The sequence below is a fragment of the Passer montanus genome, unplaced genomic scaffold, assembly GCF_014805655.1.
Source record: "Passer montanus isolate IOZ18808 unplaced genomic scaffold, ASM1480565v1 scaffold18, whole genome shotgun sequence".
NCBI lineage: Eukaryota > Metazoa > Chordata > Aves > Passeriformes > Passeridae > Passer > Passer montanus.
Genome location: NW_024365381.1, coordinates 15,478,889 through 15,493,973, shown reverse-complemented (window position 1 = coordinate 15,493,973; position 15,085 = coordinate 15,478,889). Strand labels below are relative to the sequence as shown.

Sequence of the window (15,085 nt, the reverse complement as noted above, 5' to 3'; positions counted from 1 at the left end):
ATTTTCACAATTTTAGAGTACATATAGGCATGCTTTGTTTTGGCAGATGTTTAATTTGTGCATTTCAACTGAGAAAATAAGAAACCAAAAGAAGAATATGGTGTCCTGGGTAAAGTAAGATTGTCCTTGAAGTGTCTGTTTGCAATTAATCTATGATAATTCACTCTCTAAATGAAATTATTTCTCTAATAATACTCTGAACTCAGTTCACTGTTTTACTTGGAGCTGACCTTAAATTACCTGAATAATCTTCGTTTAAGACTCCTAGTTGTCTTGAAAGAAGCATTCGGAAAGGATGAGCACTTGGATTTATAGTAATTCTCAGATTGTGTTATTGTTTATTAAAGTATTTTTGTCTTAAAGTTTAATATTTAGTCTAGCAATGTACAGTAATTGCTACTGACTGAGAAATTGTAGTCTGTGTCGGAGGGAGAGCCAATTTTCTTGTTGAATTTCCAGAGCAGAAATTCTGTGAAGCTATGAACAGAACACACAGGGTTTTCCTTCATTTTTTAGACATTTTAATTAGCTGGAGATTCACTTTTATACTTCTATGGACTTGTACATTGTTTGATGTCCAACAGGCAGATCAATAATACCATAGTAATTACATTATTAACATAGATAATTGTTTCATGTTTTTTAGGTAATAAAGGCATCTAATGATCTAGATAAAAGCAACTAATAAAACCATAGTGTAGTTTGGATTTAAGAGGGGATCAAGCACTAGTTGGGTGAACTCAGTTTTCATTAAACAAATGTCTACTATGCTTTCTTAAACAAGATTTTAACCTTTGAAAAATTAAATTTGGTGGCTTTGTAGCTTGTGCTGCTATTGGTATGAAGAGACCTTAAAAGAAAGTTTATTCTTTCAAGAATGTAAACGATTTTTCTATCTGCTAATATAGATTATAGAAGTCCAAGGAGTGGACTATAAAGCCAAGTTGCTTTATCACTGACTCCAAGTTTATAAAGTTGTTTTTCAGTGGATTTACATGAAAACATAGTTGGAGTGACTAAAGGTGACATATCATTTGTTTGGCATTAGATATTCTAGTTTATTGTAATAAAATTTTGTGTAATTGTGCGTGAGAAGAATGAATAAATGGGCATTCAGATGGTTTATAGGTAAGTTACATTTCCGGCTTATTTTTATACAGTGGAATTTTTGATGCTACAGTAAATTAAGAAGTTGGATGCTTTTCCTATGATATCCTATTTCACTAATACAGAATAACCTTGAGCCACAGAAGGGCAATAATTACCAAACTTAAATCAGAGACACACTCTGCCAAACAGCTGTTTTCAGTTTGTTAGGAGATCCATTTGATTTACTCTCTTGGTCAACGTTCATTAGTTTATAAGACAAAATTTAACTGGAGATTTTAACCCTGAATTCCCAATCTTGTTTGTTGCCTGCTGTAAAATTGCATGGTTTAAATGTCATGGCCACTCAACAACATGTTGGGGAGCTACTGTTGTGTTTTACATAGATCCCAGTTTTCTTGACAGGTGGTTTCAAATAGTAAAGGGTGCAGGTAGAATTCAGTCCCAGGTAGAATTCAGCCCCAGATATATTTCTAGATGATCTTTCTGTTCTGTGAGAAAAGAGGGGGAAAAGTATTGTAATGCCACTGTCCTCCACTTTGGTGGTTTGTCAGCTAACATGGTGAATCACATAATTGTGAGTATTTGGCAGACAAATTGTTTGTTACACAAATTGTCACTGGTTTGGTATATTTTACAAGGTCATCACATCTCTGCTATCTCACCCTGAAGTTTCGTATATTTCCCAGGTTTTGTTGTTGTGAAGTTTGAAACCTAATGCTGGCCCCTATCTAGCATTGAACTCAACTGGTCTTAACCATGTCTCTATTTCAACAACTGCCATTGTTTTTTACAGGGCTACTACTGCAGCAACATCAGTGATAATATGGTGATTGTCACAAGCTATCTTAATGGCATTAGAGGTTACTTAAAGGAGAATTCAGGCTTAAAATGTTGGGGTTTTTTTCCTATATTGCAGAAGTTTTCCTGTAGTCATTCTAGTATTGCTGGCTCTCTGGATTTTTTATTTTTCTGTTACATGTGATGAACATGTTTGTAAATTTTGAAAAATGACTGAATTTGTACATGAAAGTGAAAGGGCTGGTAAAATAAAGACATTTCTGATGCATTTATTTGCAGCATCAGTTCTGTTATTGCAGTATATTTTCGTTCACAGTAGTCCAAAAAACAGGCATGGGAAAATGAAATTGTTAAATGTATCTCATATCTTTAAAAGTAGTTTAAAACTTGTCTTTGTATTAAATTGTTGATTGTTTTAAAACTTCACTAGTAGCATTTCTTGCCCTTTCTGTTTTATGATTTTCCATTTAGAAAAGATAGTCCTATACCTCATTAGTCAAGTTCTTCATTGAGCACACTCAGCAATTTTGTATTTGTCCCTTATTGTCCTACAAGTCAACACCTCTAAAAAAATGGGACTACAAAAGCTGCACTTTTTGTGGTGCATGCTTGTCAGTTGCGGAACAAAAAAATAATACTATAGTTTTTTGCATACTGTAGTTTTTTTCATGGCCTTTTTCATCATCAGATCGCTTTGCAATAAATAATTGCATATTATCCTGCTCATAGCAAGCAGAATTTTAATCTCACCGCCTACATCGCATGAAAATATTAGTTTGGGTGCTCAAGGTTATCAAGGTAGCTGCATCAGAACTTCAATCAATGTAAGTTACTTGTATAGGAAACGTGAATGTGTTCTGATTGTACAACAAATGAACAAATGAATGTTCATTTCATTTTCGGTGTCAATGAGTGTCTCTGGGTTTTCACTTGATAAAAGAAACACCGCCCTGTTATCCCAACGAGAGGAGAAACCGAACAAATGAATGTTCATTTCATTTTCGGTGTCAATGAGTGTCTCTGGGTTTTTTTCACTTCACAAAAGAAGCACTGCCCTGTTATCCCAACAAGAGGAGAAACAATTTGGAACAGAACTAAAAAGTCCAGAATAGGTAAAGGCTGGCAGGTAGCTATCTCAGTAAAGAGAGATCTACAGTGTAACTGTCTTGGAGCCAAGCTTTCACCAAGCTCACATCCACTACACTGACTGGCTGTTGGGTTCTGGGTGATCTTGTGTAGTTTCTCATAACCATTGCATATGTTGTGCCCTACTTTTCCCGTGCAGCTATTGAAAAGCTGAAAGCAAAAGGCTGAAAGGCTTGCTCTAAAAATATTATAAATGGATTTGCTGGGCTATCTTTTTTTGCTTTTGAGGAAGGTAAATGATCTCTAGAAACTGGAAATTATTCCTTCTGAAGGATTAAGTTTCTAGAAAAGCATCTCTACAGAGTGCTCATTCTTTGGAAAGGCTTTTGTGCAAAATCTTCATGTTATGTTAGTTGTATGTTGTTGATGCTGCTGCTCATAAATTACAAATTAATACTCCAAAGAGAAATTAAGTGTGTAGTTAAAACTTTATGGCACCCAATATCACCACTGTGGTAAATCCATGTATATATCAAATGATAGAAACAAGATATATTGACTGAAGTTGCTCAGTGTATTTGTGGATATCCTGACAATGCTGTCCAAGACATCTTCCTATTAATTTGTTGTGAAGACCAGTTCATTCAAACATAATTAAAAATTATGTATTGATGTTCCAGCAAAAGGAGAATAAAGATATGTTACGGGAAATGGCTATTTCCTATCTTTGTTTATGCATTCAACTTTGATAAAATTGGCCTTTTCAGCAGAGTCAAAGGAAATAAGCTATTGATCCATTGACTCTGAAAACCCATCATCCTTCTGAATGTAAAATAGCTTTCAACAGAAAAAGTCTTGAGCAGGTTTGTGAAAAGAGCATCTGCTCTTCTCTGGAAGAGAAGAACTTTCAGAACTTTTTTCCAGAGAGCACTCTGGAACTTTTTTTGCACACAAACAGTATGGTGTGATATAGGGACAGCTTTCTTTCTACTACTTTTTTACAATTGTATATCAGGCAAAGTTGGGAGATTTCTTTAGTGTTTTTACTTTTTTTAATTACATGATGAACTTCAGAAAATAGCTCTGATTTTGATCTAAGTCCCTAACTCTAATTCCTTGTATCTGTAAAAGGACCTTAGGTGAAAAGAGGGTGTGATCTTCCTCTGGTGGTTATTCTTAGGCTCCCTTCTGCATGCCAAGAGGAAACCTAAACTTGGTGGGTTTTTAAATCTTGTGCTCTGAAATCTCTTTCCATTCTTTCTGCCTGCAGTTTATCACTCTGCAATTGTCTCAGCCAGGATCTGAGGGTTCTTTCTTAGTTTCCCATATGGGGTCTTTCATTGTGCAAACAACTTCCAAAACAAACAAACAAGTAAATCTTGTCCTGTTTTTACTTAGTTGATACCTGTGTTTTAGAGTTTCTGTCTTTGCCTAGAGACAGGAAGGAAAAAAGCCAGTACACTTTGGAACCCAGAGGGATAAAGAGGAAATTTTCATGAAAATGGACTGTGCTTTTTTTTGATAATTGTTTTTTTCATGAAAAGTTGTAAAAACTTTTGTCAGGTACTTAAAAGACTCACAGAAATCTCCTTTTCAGATAGATGGGAACACACTCTGTTGATGCTAGAGAATAAAAAAAAAATCAGAGTTTCACTGACATTATCTACAGGAAGAAAGGGTTGCACATTATTTTTGTACTTTTTTAATCATAGAGTGGTATTCTTGCATATTTTCATTACTGGCAGAAAAACCTATACATTAGCCAACACACTGTGTATTCTTACTTTATGAGATGTGAGGCAGGTGCAGACTTTGCCAGTTATTCACCTTACCTAAGGTGATAGATTAAACAAATACTGTCTGGAGCGTACTAAGTAAAAACAAAACTAAAAATTCAATGTGGAAAACTCAGAGAGTGAACTTCTTTGTGAGACCATCCACAGTGGTGAGTGAGCATTCTTTTGGCTCTTAGTCCTAGAGCAGAAAAAGAGAAGACAAACATTTCTGTTGTCACAGCTGAGCCCACTGATAGGAAGTTATTTGGTTAGTGGAAATGTAATTTATCTTTGTTTCTTAGTGACAACTCCATGCTAGACCTGCTTTATGATCCTCAGGAGCTATGTAATGTGTTCAAGTGATTTATTTGCTAACTTAAGCATGGTTAAATTTGTCTCTGCAGCTATGATGCTTATATGTTGTGAAAATTACCTGCTAAGATAAGGCAATATTCAAAACTAAACTTAAGAAACTTTTGAGGAGGATTGGAAAGGAAAAATAGAAAATACCAGAGTATCCTTATTTAAACTTCTTAATGATGCCCATGTGAAGATGGTAATTCCTTGGTACGTTGTTAAATAGTTAGAGAATATACAGGAAAATTACTAAATTAGTCCATGTATTAATTTGCAGATCCACTGAAGAGGATCTGCAAATCATCATCTAAGATGATGACTCTATTTCAGTAAAGGAACTCTGTTCTTCTGAATAGTAAATGCTGAGAAATACTCCTTGAGCTTCTGCTCGACTGGTATGAACTGTCAGTCATTGATATTGTAGAAGCTTGGTTTACTGGCTGTTATGATTATGGGGAGAGAAAGAGAGAAAGGCTTTGGATGCTTTTTTGTTATTTTCCCATTCATGCTGCTTATTCCAGCTTTTCTGTCTGATATAAATTTCTTTGTATAGATTTACTTGCCATCTTTGTATTTGTTTCATAATGCAAAGATGGCAAGTGCAATAATAATCAGTGGTAGATGTCTTTCTGCATGTCACTTACAACACAATACAAAAACGTACACTTCACAAAGAGACTGTGAACCAGTCAATCCCCTGTGATTTTGTCAGGAACCATGGAGCCTCTTCCATGCAAAAAATCAGGAGTGGGGTGCAGAGAAGTCTACAACAGGAGAATAAATACAGATGTCTGATAAGGAGGGAAGAATTAAACTTCACATGAATGATGTTCTAATGATGATTGCTGATCCCTTTAATTCAGTGGGCCTCATGCCTTATGAACTACATGATGGCATTCATAGGAGTCTCTGGCTTAAGAGAATTATATCAAATCCAGAGTAATAGCACTTGGAATGAACAAAAGATACTCAAAAGGCAGTGCAAGAAGTATTTAGATTCCACCGGCTAGAAACCACGATAAACTTCTTAGAGATCCCCATTAATTCCCATCTGGAACAAGTCTGAAATGAAGATGCAAAACCATTGAATAAAATAAAATAAGTTACCATTATAATAATTTCAATAGCATAAATTTTTAAAAAAGGCCACACAATTATTTTCTAATCAGTAAGAGTTTCATTGACTAATTGAAATACAATAATTGCCTAATGAAAATATATAGCCATATTTTGGAAAATTCTGATACTTACTGCAGAATTACAGGCTATTGGGAAAAAAACACCCAAACAAACCCAACTCAAAATTGTAATTTACACATCAGTGGAACTTTATGTGCTTGGGTACTTTTGAATGCTTTGGAGGAAGTGTAAAATTCAATTGACCCTATTCAGAAGCAATCTCCAAAACCACTTACCTGTTTATGAAAGCTTTAAAAATCTCAGAATTATTTTAAAGTAAAATTAGTGATGTTGATGTTTCTTCACTTTAAATAGTTCTGTCTACTTGAGAATGCAAAATTCTCAGTTTTTTCCTCCGGTATGGTAAAAATGTGTATGAATGTTGAATGTTGTAAGAATAAACCTGCTACTGAGAGCTGGAGCATAAGTGAGGGTGAAGATTTCCTTATATGTGAAAATTTTGCACAATAACTAAAACAAAAGCATAGTAATAGCTTTTTATTAACTTAGCATATACTTTAGGAGTTTGAACAGAAGAACAAAATAAGTTTTATGGTTGGTGGGAGAATTCCAGGTAATGGAAAATAAAGAAGGTAAGCACTTTCTAGTCAGCAGGTAGTTTTGTTTTTAAAATCTTGTCACAGAACTGTCTCTAACAATGGGAAATTTCTGTGAATTCATTTTGTAAGTTTGTACTACTAAACTTGGAATGCTTGTATTCATGGCTATATCTTTATCATTGTCATGAGAACTTTTATGTAGGGAATGTTTCCTAGATAACTACTTGTCACAGAATCTAACGAAAATATGATAATATGTCACAATTTTTACTTAGCTGTAAGTGAATGTTGGGAAAAGTTAGGGTCACAGGTTTTTTAATCTTCATGTTAAACACAGTGCAGCTATAATTGATTTTAAATAAAAGAAGATAGTTTGGGAGGAGCATAATTTCTTCCTCAAATGCCCATATTTAATTATGCCACGATTTCAATAATATCTACTCGGTAAATATTGTTATGAGTTGCATTTATTAAGTCTAAATTCATTGCTTCTAGGACTCCTACTGGTGTAAGAAACACTTTCATTTTCTCTGTAGTACTCAATAAAATTTATTTTTGTAGACGACCAGTTTTTTATATTTTTTTCACAAATAATCTACAACTGTAATAGATTTAATTAAATAAAATGTCAATGGCATTTCCATTTGAGAAGTCTTGTACAAAGTATGTGAATCATTGGTTACAAGTTGAAATTATGTATTTATAGACATTTGTAAAAGCCTGTGTGCAGATATAGCACACAATGTGGATAGAATAGTGAATAGAGGCATCGATGACCTCATGAAATGTCCGATTTAACAAATGTACATCTTTAAATTGGAAATCTAATTATTTGCCTTAGATTTGCACTGCTCAGGAACTTAATGCAAGACTATGTTAAATAAACTTATTATTTCCGTTTTTCATTTAACCCGTGGGTTATGGTATGACCAATCTGTTTTATATCCTCAATCAACAGATGATTGTATTTGGTAATAATTTATCAAGAATAAAAATCTGTTTTTGAAACTAATCACCTCATGTTAGGTCTGCCCTTTTTCAGAACCACCATCTGATATTCATTTTGTCTGCAAGACAAACATACTGATGAAAATGCATCTACCACAGGATATAGCTAGTGGAATGAAGCAGTTTTACCCTCTGTATATATTTAGAATATTTTGTTTTCTCAACAGATGGAGCAAATTTTAGTATTAAAGGGAAAAAAATCAATTTTACATAGAATATAAACAATTTTTAAGAAGTACGTTTTGCATTTCTGATTAGTTTCTAGCAAAACATCCCATGGAATTTGAGGGTCAACTTGGGCCATATCAGGGAGAAAAGATTTAAAAGGTTGCTTTAACTGCTTTCTGTGTTTGCCATGAGAAGGCTGTATCTGGAGGTCAGAGAGTTCTGAGCAAGTCTTTGAATCTGGCCTACTGAATTTAAATGATTGCTGATCATTTTGAATTTAAATGCCAGGGTTTTCTTTTGGATGTTCTCCACAGTCTCTGAAGTGGCTGTTTTTTGAACAGATTGAAAGCACAGATGAATTCATGCCCTGTGACTTCTGCCCCTCTCTGCTCACGCTTCTGGCCATTGCCTAACATGATGTATTCTTTTTTTAGGCTGTTTGCTGAGTCTTTTAATTATTTTTGGGACTTTCCTAATCAAAGCTTCCCATAACACTGAACTATAGGCTTGATCAGAACAGCATAAAAGCCCAATGCATGGTGTACTTAGAATATGGAGCACAGATTTATACTCCTAATCCAGTAGTTCTGTGACAATAACTTTTGTCCCAGGAGATCTGAACTGGGAATACCAAGCTCATTTTAATTTGCAATGCCAGCTAGATTTAGACTTTTTGACCCTACTGAAATTCTACTCAGGTTTTTATAGTGCAAAAAACTTATTAAATTTTAAAGTAAATCTCAAAAGAGGCAATAAACTCCTACAAAGTCATGAAATTATTTTTTTATTTTTAATTTTTAAGAACTGCACGTACTGTAGCTGGAATTCTTCCAGTGTTCTTTTCTTCCCCAACTGCTTTATTAAAATAAATCCAAACACTTTCCCAAGGAATTTATAAGTTGTTAGAAAAATTAGGAAGTTAGGAATTTTATGATGTCAAGTTTGTGTGACAGAATATTTTTTATACTACTTTTTAGCAGGCAGCTATCAATGTCATTTGAGATCACAACAATAATCAGTATTTACAATTCCAAGTAATGTATTTTGGAGTCAATATTTTACCTACAGATGAACTGTTCTTATTCTACACATTCATTTTATTTTTGGGAGGTGTTCTTTTCTACAGACTTCAAGCCAGGGGGCTTTTCATTCCACTATAACTCTCACCCTTCCTCCACCCTAATTTTGCTGGTGTCTTGGCCACCATGACAACAGGGATTTTATCTGACAAAAAGTTAAAAAGCTTTGGAAAACAAAGAGGCTAAAAAATGAAATACAGCTGTTTGCACACAAATATAAACCAGAAGGCCTCAAATCCTTTCTACTGATTGGCTGGATTACTTGAAATGTGGCTCATTGTTTCATAATAATCAGCAGTTATTTTTCCCTATTAAAATGTAGACTGGCAAAGTATTGGAAACAGCTTTCCCAATCCATTTCTATGAGGAACTGAGAATATAAAACATCCCTGTAACTTTTACTGCTTATATGTTAAGGGACCCACCAAAACAAAACTGCCTAGGTTCAAAATCCATTTTTTATATGCATTCATATTAAAAATGGTTTTATATACTATTTTTCAATACTGATGAGTCTTTTACAGAGTAACATTTGTCATTATTGGTGGTGTTGTGAGTAGGCAAATATGGCATCTTCCATAAGTTCGCTTGTAGGTCTCTTATATCTATAGGTGTGTTGATCCTATTTTATTGAGAAAGGAAATGTTGGCCAGGATTCTGGAGTTACACCCAAGCTTTAAAGAAAAATGATGGGAGATTAATTTCCAGTTGGATGCCAACCAAAGACAGGCAGAGATTTACAGCTCCTTCATTTATCACATCACATCACAGCAGGCTCAAGTCTACTGTTGAAGTTCACATGCCCAGTATGGTTTTAATTTTAACTGTGTAACAGTACTTCACCTATACGTACACATAATGAAATAAAATGCTTAAGGTGTTGTTTTCATGGTAATTTCAAATAATATTACTGTAGTATCAGGGTATCCAGAGAAATGGAATAAGGCCACAGTAAAAAATAAAGCAAAAATTCTGACACAACGTGTAGCCAGCAACATGGGAATCTGCATCCACGTGCTCCCTAGAAAGAAGAAAGATTCTTAGTTTGTAGAAAATACTCAGCTACAAGTACAGCAGAATTATACAAATTATTGAGAAAAGACAGATGATTTTGTCTTCACTGCTGAGGTCTCTTGGGTGTGAATGTAAGCAAGGAGCTCCTGAATTCTAATTTTTTGGATATTCTCCATACTAGAAATGAGTGGAAGGCTGGCAGCTTGAGTAGTAGTGTCTTTATCAGTATAAATGAATTTTTTCTCTTTGTTTTTGCAATATTTTAATTTTGGAATGCACTTCAATCTTTACTTGAAAACATAGTTAACATTAGCTTTTTAAAATTACAGCATTCTTCCTTTTTTTTTTAATTTGTCCTCCTTTCTTGTAAAGCAGGAGTCTTTTAATCTGTGCAAGTGTGTTCCTACTCACACCTCAAGCACTGAGGTGGTTACTCTGAGGAAGAAGTTATTACTTATATCTCTTTCAAAATGTAAATACTTGAGTACTGTGGAGAAGTCAAGCTCTTCAGCATGTTGGGAGCTTGACAAAGCTGACTGGGCTGAAACTAGGGCATTGCCTGATGCTGTTGATTTATGAGCATGAGAGTCACTTAGTACTCAAGGATTTGAAAAATTATTCTCATTCTAATGATCTAGCTCTTTGTAAAAGGATTAAGTTAAAATCCTAGTAATACTTTTAATGATACTTCTGTTTCACCTTGATGCAGTGGGTTTTGGATAATATGCTGTATGTTTTAATATATTTTATCATCTAAATGTTCTTAAAGCATCACGAGCAAATAAATATTTGATTGCCTTATGAACATTTCTATTCTATTCACATAGGATAATAATAAATGGAGAGGTGTTCATGTGAGGTGTGCTTGAGAAAGTCCTATCTGCTATGCTGTCATTGGAATTTGCTAGGAAATTTTTTAATAGAACTGAGAAGAGTAGGATACATATAGACCTTTTGAAATACGTCCTCATCACAACCTTTTTAGTTTCAGTATAATAAGTTGTGTAAGGATACCTTGTGTTTCTCTATTACTTCTTTGCTTCAGACCTGGTAAAAAAAAAATTGGACATCGAGAAAAGGTAAGGAGAAAAATTAAAAACTCATTGCTGTCAAAATTTTTCTTCCAAATCTGAAAGAAAATATTCTGATTTAGAAAATGTTCTGCATAAGTCAATTTCTTGCTGTTGTATGTTGGTTCTTTAATATACTTCTGTTCTGAAGTTTTTCAGATAAATGTTTACTTCAAAAATATCAGATTAAAAGAGAGCTCTTCTCGTTTCTAGATTTTTATTTTGGAGGCCATATTTGAAGTTAGTCCACAGTATTTGAATTGTTACTAAAGAATTAAAAGTTCAGTTTGTTGAATGAGAAAAAAAAGGGTGAAACTATTGTTTCTCCTTGCCTTCCAAGTTTCTCACAGGGAGAGCAGAGTCCTGAGAAATTTTATTTGTAAAATTATTTTGCTTTGGTCAGACTTCTTTGGGGAAGAATGTTTCTTGAGCAGCAGAACTGTATTCATTTGTAGTTATCACAAGAACCTAAAGTATATATTAAAAAAGTATATAGATGTGGTAGATTCGTGTATATGTATATATGATTCTTGCTAATGAAGTACTGATTTCAAATGCACTCAGTTTTAAAAAATAGAAAACAAAACCAAAACATCAACAATGAATGGTTTTGGTGGTTCTGTTTGCTTTAATTGTATTGCTCTTTATCCGGTTGTCTTGATGAGGTTAATATAATTTTACATTCGGTGGCCAATTCTACATTTTGAAGTTTTCACACATGGTTTGAGTTTCTAGAGGTTTCCTTAATTTTATCCATGCATAAATTGAGTGTCTAGTCTAAGCTAGTTATCTAAGCTTCCTGTATTAAAGTGCACAGTGAGAGGCATCTTGTCCAAAACTGTCCTAAGATTGGTATCTAAAGTGGGGGAAAATGTTCTCCTATGAAACTTTTATCTGTCCTGGCTTAGTGGGAAATTGCTTGACTTTTTGCCTAAGGTGGTAGATGAGATAAATGCCACCCCATGTGATAAAGAATATAGTTTTAAGGCTTCCTCAGTGCAAGGAAACTAGGCTAGTGATTTTGGAGTGTCTTATGCACTTAAGTAGTCCCATTGGCCCCAGTAAGCTTCTCATTCTTTAAAAGAGAAACACAGGAATAAATCCATGCAAGATGGACTCAAACCAGTAAGTTGACTTCTGTTTACTACAGAGTAGTTTTGGAGCACTTTGCTGTGTACCCATTCAGTTCTTGATATATCGTATCAGACTCTTGGGAAAAGCAAATTTAAGTGTGGTATATTCCTTGGTACTGCTCCATGGGTTTCTTAAAACCACTGTACAGAATGTGGAGCTTAGTGATCCGCAGTTTTAATTCTAGCTCAGATTCCAAAAGCTCAATGTTAAGAACATTTTATTATTGCTTTACAGTTTAGCCTTCTGTCAATAGTTTGGCCTGCAAATCAAACAAGCATGTCTTCCTAGGGCTAAGCATGGGTACAAAGGCAGTTGCCATGGTTCAGCTGATGCATGTTAACTAGTTGAACTGAGATAACTGGATTCTGTGGCTGTGCCCTTTTTATTTCTCTAGGAAAGTCATAGAGCGTCTCTGGTTCTGCCTTGCTTAGAGCCAAAAGAAATAGAGGTAGAGACTGAGACAGACTAGAAATCATAATCTTGGCAGTGCACTGAAATTCATTTATTTAAGCACAAGCATACTATGTCACAGTTGCTCCCAACATAATTTGAGGAAGATGCCCTCAGTCTGTCCTTCTCCAAACTGAGTTTACAGTTTCTATCACTATTTCCAGCTGTAGGAGAGGCAAAAAGTCTGAAAGCTTCAGTATTCCCCCTTTTCATAGAAATGTAGGTGAAAGCCTCACTTATCTCTGGGAAAATGTGTATTTAGCCTATATTTGCTATGTATTACTGCAGCTTGTGAGAAACTATACATCCTGTTATTTTACTTTTAATATTAGATTTCTAATTCATGTTGATATGAATTCAAATCTGCCTGTATCTGTAATCCTGCTGGGAGGGTGAGAAAATGATTACATTTCAGGTAAATTGGATCCGTAGGAAATATTGCTTCCTTATCCTCTAAAAACCTGTAACTGTGTAGTACCAGAATATTCTTAAAACTTAGATCACAGTTCACAGCATTGTGCAGAGAAAGTCAGGTGTCTGGAATAATGTGAAGCTTGAATGGCATGGGAAGACATTTCAGTTTTTTAGCATGAGCCTGTGCATCTGGTTTTTTTCCTTGGTCACTGCAGTAGGATAAAACAGAGGGAAAATGGGTAGAAAAGGATCATACTCATGGAGAGAGCAGGAGCACAGACATTTTTAACAGTGAATTGAAAACAGGATGGACCTATTTGCCTTAATTTACTGCTGTGTATATCTTTTCACATAATTTTACTGGATTCATGCATTTCAGTGTGACTGTGAGGTCATAAGTAGCAGCAGGGTACTTTCAGCTCTCATTAAAATTAACCAGAATTGAGAGTTCTTAACATCTGGCATCATTGGGTCCATCCTTAGCACCTTTGTTAAAGGCCATTATAAATAAAGCTTCTTAGTAGATTTAGATGAAGTTATATGGGAGTGTCTAATATTGAGGAGATGCTGTATTTAGTGACTGAAAAAGGAATTAATTATTAAAGCTTCTTCACATCATCAGTTACTTCACATGTATGTTTACTTTCTCACATCCCTTTTTAATATACTTTTGCAATTATTGCATTAGGAGACAAATATTTTTGCTGAGACTAAATCTAAAGGAAATATGACTTTATAGTGAACCCCAGTAATGATTCCTCATGTGAGAGAAGGTGTTATAAGACTGAGTTTTGAGCAAGTTGGAAAGTGTGATCTTGGCTGCATGTCTCAACTAAATGAATTAGCTGGCCATTGAGAAAAGGATGTGCTTTTAGCTGAGAAACAATTGGACAGAAAAGATGACTGCTATGCCAAACCGAATGAAAAGCCTCTAGGGAAAATACTCTGTGGCAGTTTCCTTTGAAGTGAGTTTCTAGATCTTTGGAAGGAGCTTGCCAAGGCTAGTCTGGAAGTCCTCTGTAATTATTTGACTGCCAGAAGTTGAACTTACACATAGTTGTACAACATACACTTACATCAGGAACAGAGTGAGATTCAGGAATAGACAGAACAGAGTAGCCATGTGCTGCTTAAGGTTGTTTTGTATGGCACTGTTACCACAAAATACTGCTGACTCCTGCTGACTTCGAGGCACAGCTGCTAGCAAATTGTGCCTCTAGGCTCACAGTGTTCTCATGCACTGTGGCTGGAACCAGGGACTGGCAGCTCTAGGTATCTGCAGCATCAAATTAGGGGGTGATAGAAAAAGAACCTAACAGGAGGATGTCCAGGACACCTGCCTGCTGCCCTCAATTTAAGAATGACAGTAGCTAAAAATTACAATTTTACAAGTATAACAAGAGCACAAAGTAGAGAGTTAAGCAACTGGAGCAGCCAGTGGGAGAAATTAAGTGTGTCTGAAGGGAAAGTCAGTACATTGGGACAGTGGGGGGGATTCTTGATCCACTTTTCAGTTGAGATGCATATTCTAAAATTGCAGAGTGACTTCTTCATTCAGCTGGGATCCAAACCGAGAATTTCTGTTCTGAGAGTGGGATACAGAAGCCCTCTTTGTTGTGTAATTGCTATTGACAAGCACAAAAAGTCAGTGTGGTTTAAATTCCCTCCAGCCTGAAGAGATTAATCTGCTGCCTTACAGGATACTAGATGAGTTCCCTGCTGTTGTGTCCCAGAGAATAATTGTACCTGTAGAGGTTCATCCTTCACGTGTGCTGCTTGGAGAGGGATGTGATGTTACAGGAATTCAAGAAAACAAACAAACATGAGCAAGCTGGAGTTGTGAAACTAATAGAAGAGGGGGAGACAAATAATTTCTCTATTTA

At 35.1% G+C, this 15,085-nt stretch overlaps 1 protein-coding gene across 3 annotated transcripts in view; it reads left to right on the top strand.

The window, feature by feature from the left end:
- SLC25A21 (solute carrier family 25 member 21) overlaps positions 1 to 15,085 on the top strand; it is a 236,654-nt gene that overhangs the window by 54,967 nt on the left and 166,602 nt on the right. The gene's annotated exons all lie outside the window — the stretch shown is intronic.